The following is an 8,425-nucleotide window of genomic DNA, read 5'->3' as shown; positions in this document are numbered from 1 at the left end:
AAAATCTAATGACATGGCCTCCTTGTTCACCTGATCTGAACCCCATTGAGAACCTGTGGTCCATCATCAAATGTGAGATTTACAAGGAGGGAAAACAGTACACCTCTCTGAACAGTGTCTGGGAGGCTGTGGTTGCTGCTGCACGCAATGTTGATGGTGAACAGATCAAAACACTGACAGAATCCATGGATGGCAGGCTTTTGAGTGTCCTTGCAAAGAAAGGTGGCTATATTGGTCACTGATTTGTTTTTGTTTTGTTTTTGAATGTCAGAAATGTATATTTGTGAATGTTGAGATGTTATATTGGTTTCACTGGTAAAAATAAATAATTGAAATGGGTATATATTTGTTTTTTGTTAAGTTGCCTAATAATTATGCACAGTAATAGTCACCTGCACACACAGATATCCCCCTAAAATAGCTATAACTAAAAACAAACTAAAAACTACTTCCAAAAATATTCAGCTTTGATATTAATGAGTTGTTTGGGTTCATTGAGAACATGGTTGTTGTTCAATAATAAAATTAATCCTCAAAAATACAACTTACCTAATAATTCTGCACTTCCTGTAAGTGTGTGTCAGGCCTACAGCGTGTACTCTGCCAACCTCTGCCAGTGCACAGTGCCACTCATATCTGGTGTCACAATAGCGTGCATTTAAAAACAAAAAAACGTTTTTGACTGTAATCTAATAGCAGTCAGTGTCCTTCAAGTGGGTGTCAGGCCTACAGCGTGTACTCTGCCAACCTCTGCCAGTGCACAGTGCCACTCATATCTGGTGTCACAATAGCTTGCATTTAAAAACAAAAATGTTTTTGACTGTAATCTAATAGCAGTCAGTGTCCTTCAAGCGGGTGTCAGGCCTACAGCGTGTACTCTGCCAACCTCTGCCAGTGCACAGTGCCACTCATATCTGGTGTCACAATAGCTTGCATTTAAAAACAAAAAAAACGTTTTTGACTGTAATAAAATAGCAGTCAGTGTCCTTCATAAGTGTGTGTCAGGCCTACAGCATGTACTCTGCCACCCTCTGCCAGTGCACAGTGCCACTCATATCTGGTGTCACAATAGCTTGCATTTAAAAACAAAAAAAAACGTTTTTGACTGTAATATAATAGCAGTCAGTGTCCTTCAAGCGGGTGTCAGGCCTACAGCGTGTATTCTGCCAACCTCTGCCAGTGCACAGTGCCACTCATATCTGGTGTCACAATAGCTTGCATTTAAAAACAAAAAAGTTTTTGACTGTAATATAATAGCAGTCAGTGTCCTTCATAAGTGTGTGTCAGGCCTACAACGTGTACTCTGCCAACCTCTGCCAGTGCACAGTGTCACTCATATCTGGTGTCACAATAGCTTGCATTTAAAAACAAAAAAACGTTTTTGACTGTAATCTAATAGCAGAGTAAGTGATGAGAACCGCACTCAGTCCCAACGGCCAAGGGTGCTCCAGAGCAGGACCAGCAATCCCAGTACAATAATCCAAGAAGAAAAAAAATGGAGTGCCTGTGAGTTTTTTCTTCTTGTAATCTAATAGCAGTCAGTGTCCTTCAAGCGGGTGTCAGGCCTACAGCGTGTACTCTGCCAGCCTCTGCCAGTGCACAGTGCCACTCATATCTGGTGTCACAATAGCTTGCATTTAAAAACAAAAACGTTTTTGACTGTAATATAATAGCAGTCAGTGTCCTTCAAGCGTGTGTGTCAGGCCTACAGCGTGTACTCTGCCAACCTCTGCCAGTGCACAGTGCCACTCTTATCTGGTGTTGCAATAGATTGCATTTAAAAACCCAAAAACTTTTTTCACTGTTATAGATTGAATAGCAGTTAGTTGTCTGCAAGCGGGTGTCAGGCCTACAGCGTGTACTCTGCCAACCTCTGCCAGTGCACAGTGCCACTCTTATCTGGTGTTGCAATAGATTGCATTTAAAACCCCAAAAACTTTTTTCACTGTTATAGATTGAATAGCAGTTAGTTGTCTGCAAGCGGGTGTCAGGCCTACAGCGTGTACTCTGCCAACCTCTGCCAGTGGACAGTGCCACTCATATCTGGTGTTAGAATAGCATGCATTTAAAAACCCAAAAACTTTTTTCACTGTTATAGATTGAATAGCAGTTAGTTGTCTTCAAGCGGGTGTGTCAGGCCTACAGCGTCTACTCTGCCAACCTCTGCCAGTGCACATTGCCACTCTTATCTGGTGTCACAGTAGCCCTATGGACCGGAGGGGGTTATCCCGGTCCACCCTCGGGGGCCCCTGGTGCGGCCCGGCAAGAGTGCTGCGGTGGTACAGGGGCCTGCCACAAGCGATGACACAGCACTCAAAATGGCGGAGACGGGGCACTTCCCCAGCAAATAAAGTGAGCTGCTGGAGATCGAGCATCCGCTGGACAGGGCCTTCCGAATCTTCTGGGAAAAGCTGGAGGCCCTCCTGTTCCCGACGGACCCAGAGTCAGAGCCAGAAACCGGGCCACACACTCACCCACACGAGGACAAAGCCCACCTGGTCTGCATGCACTAGCTTGGGTAGGATAGTATTGAGTCTGGTGGCTAGTATCTTTGCATAGATTTTGAGATCAAAGTTGATGAGGGAAATGGGGCGGTAGTTGGCCACATTTGTGTTATCACAGTCTGGTTTGGGGATTAGGGCTATGTCTGCTGTGGATAGGTTGGTGTTAGGTGAATCGTCTTCTGCCCATGTTTTGTACATGTTGGCTAGATAGGGGATCAGCTGTTCTTTGAACGCTTTATAATAGGAGCCATCAAAACCATCTGGGCCTGGGGCTTTCCCTCCTTTGAGGTCCGTGATGGCTCTGTGTATTTCATCGTGCTCTATGGGTGCTCCCAGGAAGGCAGTTGTGTGTGCCGGTAGGCGTGGCAGCTTAGTGCTCTGTAAAAAGTTTTTGACTTGGTCCATGTGTGCTTTGTTCGTGCTCGTGAGTGCTGGGGAATGGTTATAGACTTGGGTGAAAAATTTGGTGAATTCGGTGCTAATGTCCCCTGGACTATTTAATATCCGTCCCATGTTGTCTTTAATGACAGTGATATTGGCATGTGTTCGTTTGGGCCTGAGAGCTCGTGCTAGCAGGGTATCCATTTTATTGGATTTTTCATAGTACAGGCGTTTAGTACGGGTCATGTCCCTGCTAACTTCGTCCATCTCTGAGTTGTTGTCTAATTTCTGTCAGTTCCCGAGCCATGTGTGGGGTGGCCTGGTGTTTGTTTTGCATTTCAGATTTGCGCAGTTGTTTCTGCAGGTCTGATAGCTTTTCTAGTTTTTTCCGTTTGATGTGGGTGGCTGTTTTGATCAATAGTCCCCTGAGCACAGGTTTGTGGGCTGCCCAGAGCGTGGTGGGAGATATGTCTGGGGTGTCATTGTCTTGAAAGTAGCGTGTTAATTCCGTTTGAATAAGCTCCTTTGTGTGAGGGTCTCTGAGTAGGGAGGCGTTCAGACGCCATTTCCAAGGTGCATGTCGGCCTGGTAGTTTGATGGTGAGTGCTATGTCGGCGTGGTCTGACCATGAGACTAGATTTACCTCGGCTGCTTTGATCCATGGCATACCCGCTGGGTTTACCAGGAACATATCTATACGGGAGTAAGTGGCGTGCGCCGCCGAGTAAAATGTGTAATCCCGGACGCTAGGGTGCTGGATCCTCCATGGGTCCAGCAACCCGTGTGGGTGAGAAAGGTGTTCAGAAGTTTATCATGACTGCCTTTGTTTTGGGATCGTGGAAGATTAAGGCCCCCACCCCTGTCAGTTGCTGGGCATGGCACAGCGTTAAGGTCTCCTCCCAATATCATGATCCCTCTGGGTAGTGTCAGGATCAGTGTTTCCAGGTCTGTCCAAAAGTCCCTGTTGGCGGTGTTAGGTGAATATACATTGACCAAATGGTATGTGTTGGAGTGGATCGTACCCGTCAGGACCACGTACCGGCCTTCTTTGTCAGTATGTGTATGGGTTATGGTGAGTGGGCAGTTCTTATGTATAAGAATTTCCACACCGTTTCTCTTACACAATGCCCGTGATGCGTACGCTCTGGTATATACCTGGTTTGTGAGCTGTATTCCCATCGTACTGGGTACGATATTTTTAATATAAACTGTTGTATTTTCATTTACAATATATGTGATATACAAATGTGATTCTATTGGCTACTGACAAATTACTTTTTTGGCGACAATTTTTGAGTGATTATGTACCTATATATACCCCTACCTTTTAATGTTATCCCATTTTGAAAAAGCCCTAGTGTAACTGCTCTGTTTTCAGCTGCAGGGTTAAAACTAGAGGGACCTGGCACCCAGACCACTTCATTGAGCTGATGTGATCTGGGTGTTTGTAATGGTCCTTTAAGTGTGTGTGCATCTGCATGCACTGGCGTACATACCGCGGTCACAGGGGTCGCAGCCTTGCAACCCCTACGACCAGGTGCCCGCCGCCATGTTTTAGCGGCCCCGGCCCGCGCAGAGTAAGCGCGGGGGGGCCCACGGATCACATGACCCATGGGTCATGTGTACGCCACTGTGCGCTCGCCAGACGTCCACCAACCCCATTGCGGATATAAACCCGTTGAGCAATTTGTCGTGTCCTCCCTTCCCTTGTCAAAAGTCATTTCGTGGTTGATTTGGTGCATATATGTTAATGAAATGAATTGTGTGTGAGAGTAGGGTGCCTGAGACTAGCACTTCCTGGGTTATAGCACAGAAATCCTGTGCTAGAGCGTCACTGGACGTCCTCACGCTGTGTGAGGACCTCCATCGTTGCTCATTTCTCCATAGGAAAGCATTGAAAAGCATTTTCAATGCTTTCCTATGGGGAGCACTAATGCGCATTAGGTCTCCCCGGCCGGTGGGCGGGATCAGTCTCTCCCAACGGCCAACGCAATCACAGGGAGGAGCGGCGTGGAGGAAGAAGCAGCGACGTGGGACATCGTCGCTGCCTCTGGTAAGTCACTGAAGGGGTTTTCACCCCTTCAGCAACCGGGGATTGGAGGGTGGGAGGGAGAGGGGACCTGCAGTGCCAGGAAAACTGATTGTTTTCCTGGCAGTGGAGTTTCCCTTTAATTCCCTTTTTGCTTTAATTTGGTATATATGACATATTACTATATACAGCATCCCTGTGACCACAGCCAATATGGCTGCTCCTAACTCTCTGCCCACTGTTACTCTACAGTATTTTCTCCCATTAGCCACGCCCCCATGCACTATTCATGCTGCCCTTTTTCTTATTACAGCCAAATGAAAAGGAGCCCGCCCCTCACAATGTGCGTACCGCCTACTAGAATGGCAGCCGCACACGCTCAATTTGTTTGTTTGGTGCCGCTGAGCAGGAGCTGTACGAGTTTGCTTCCTCTGCTCTCAGCGGTCAGGCCCCGCCCCTTGGCACCAATTTTTAAGTGGCGAAACGCGTAAATGGTTTTATTAATTGTGTATTTTATATAATTAAAGATTTTTTTGGTTACTATCTGTGCCAACTATCTTTCTGTACACTTTTTTACTTCTACCTGGCATCTTATCGATTTTATCACGTACTTACAAGCTTATCCTAGGTGGGGATCATACCACCAACGCTGTTACCATAGTGCAGTCGGCCTGCACTTTACTTGTAAGTAAATTTTTATTCTATTAACGTTTATACCTTGTTAAACAGTGAGCACTATTAGCTGTTTTTATATATCCCTTTCCTGAGAGCTGGACATCATTCCCTCCAGAGGACAATCATCCATATATCCTATAAGCGGGGATCATTCCGCTGTACGCCCATTATACCTGAGCTGGCTATCGATCATTTAAAGGTGAGTGGAATACATATATCTTATTCTCACATATATTGACCCCCAGGGCCGCCATCAGGGGGTGACAACCATAACGGTTGTCACGGGCCCGGCTGCCCGGGCCCCACATGTAGCAGTGAAACTGCCGCCGGTGCAGTTGCACCGGGGCCCGCACACTGATGGGGCCTATCGGGTGGCCCACACACTTAGGGCCACCCAATGGGCCCTATATCTTCAGGGCCCGGTCAGCGCTGTGGCCGTGGTATAGCGCGAACGGGCCCCTTTAAAAAACAAAAAAACATGCAGCCGCGCTGGAGGAGCACAAGCCAGGCAGTGAGGGAGAGTCGCGCCGACTACTCCCATCAGCCCCAGCCACCCTCCTGCAAAGAAAAGGTAAGAAACAGGAGGGTGGCTGGAAAATGAGCTGTGTGTGTGTGTGTGGGTGTGTGTGTCTGTATGTATGTTATTATGTATCAATGTATGTCTGTATGTCAGTATGCATGTCTGTCTGTATGTATGAATGTATGTCTGTATGTCAGTACGTATATATGTCTGTATGTCTGTCAGTATGTATGTATATATATATATATATATATATATATATATATATGTATGTATATATGAATTTATGTCTTCTATGTATGTATGTATGCCAGTATCAATGTATGTCTGTATGCCAGTATGAATGTATGTATATCTGTATGTCATTATGAATGTATGTCTGTGTGTATGTATGACGGTGTCTGTATATATTTCAGTGTGTATGTATGTATGTATGTATGTATGTGTCTTTATGTCCTCATGCATGTGTGTCTGTATGTATGTTAGTATGTGTCTGTCACTATGTATGCCTGTGTGTCTATATATGTGTGTATGTCTCAGTATGTGTTTGTCAGTATGTATGCCTGTATGCGTGTATGTCTGTCTGTTAGTATGTATCTGTGTTCTTTTGTATCAGTGTGTGTTTTTGTGACTGTATGTGTATTCCTGTGGGTGGTATTTTGAGGTGGACACTGTGGGCAGGATTGGAGGCGGGCCCCAGACCCTGAGCTGAGTTAGGGGCCCCAAAATTTCTGGTGGCGGTCATGTTGACCCCTACACTCTATACGATTGGTCTCTTATCTTATGTCTTTCATATATCGAGAAAAATAGGACTACTTTATACAGAGAGGAGACCCCTTCATCAAAAGCACCTTAAAATACATTTATTGCCATAGTGTAACCTCTAAACCTCTTTGGACTATTTTATATATAATACCAAGTATCTTGTTTGCACTTTTTTATATGTCTCATTTATATGCTTTTTACTGTTTGTAGTCCACATTGATTTATTTTGGCGCAGCCTTGCATTACTGTTGTTGTTGTTGTTCTCCATTCTCATTTTAGAGGGTTACCCTTTGCTAGGCCGCTGACCATCCACTTTTTTATTATTAGCGCTAACCTCCTTTATCTTTTTACATCTACTGGGCAGGGTTTGGTTGTCCTTTCTGACAGTGGAGGTTTTCGAAGTAGATTGTGTGGGGGTGTATGTTACTCATGATTTTTCAAGTTTATTGGGTTTGATATTGTCAGGGTACCTGTAATGAGTACCCAGGCGGGGATCCAGCCTATAGGTCTTCTCCTACATGATGGGAACACTCCTCACATTCCCTCCTCTCATCTCAGCCCTTCAGACGCCGGCCGCGGTGTAAACTATAAAAAGGACTAATTTGCAATGAATCATTGCCCTGTTGTGGTTCTAGCTTGATTGTTCTTATAGTGCATACTCTGGTTTGGTTTATTGGTATTTGACTTGGCTCTGATTTTGATTATTCTGTATTCTCCTTCCCTTTGACTCGGCTTGTTTAGTTGCTTACCTGTTTTCTGGCTCTCTCGACCTCGGCTTGTCCCTGTCTATTCGGTATCCTTTCCTACGTTAGTCCGGCCATTCTAAGGCCCGGTATACGTTCTCCTATTTTGCAGTCTGAGTATTGGATCCATGTGTCGTTCTTGACAGATATGCTATTGTCCAAATTTTTAATGAAATATTGTGTCCGCCATTTTTGCTTGTTTTGTGCATGTATTTCACCATTGTCTGTAGGCACAGTGATCGTTCATGGAGCCAGTACGCTTGAACTTTGACCACAATTAATCTCTAAACTGGTACATTTGAATGGGGTCATCTGTAACCCAAGGCAAGTATGTCAATTTTACTCACAATTTACGCAGTGGGGTATGCAAATTCCAAAATTGCAAGAGCTTGTATTGAAAATATTCAATTGCAGAGTCTAGATCTGGGATTAGACATAATCTGTGCCATGTGAGGTTCTTGAAATTGTTTAGAAAGGCTTCAAGATTAAATTTATTGAAAGATCTGGTGATTATAACCTTGGGATTGTATTTAGTGGCCTTTATTTTGCGTATACAATATACTAGGCAGTGGTCATTAACTGTTAGGGAGAACACCCTCCTGGATTCTATCAAGACAAGTGGTGAGAATCTAATTTAACAAAGTATGGTTGGTTAGAGCTTTTCATATTAATGTGAGTCAGGGAGGAAATGAATTGCATTAGCTGCAAAGTCTTAAGAGCAAACGTGATTTATTTTTCAAATCAGCATTAACCCCTTAAGGACCAAAGTTCTGGAATAAAAGGGAATCATGACGTGTCACACACGTCA

Source organism: Pelobates fuscus, chromosome 3 (assembly GCF_036172605.1).
Source record: "Pelobates fuscus isolate aPelFus1 chromosome 3, aPelFus1.pri, whole genome shotgun sequence".
Lineage (NCBI taxonomy): Eukaryota > Metazoa > Chordata > Amphibia > Anura > Pelobatidae > Pelobates > Pelobates fuscus.
The sequence above is the reverse complement of the archived record's forward strand: the minus strand, read 5'-3'. Positions refer to the sequence as shown.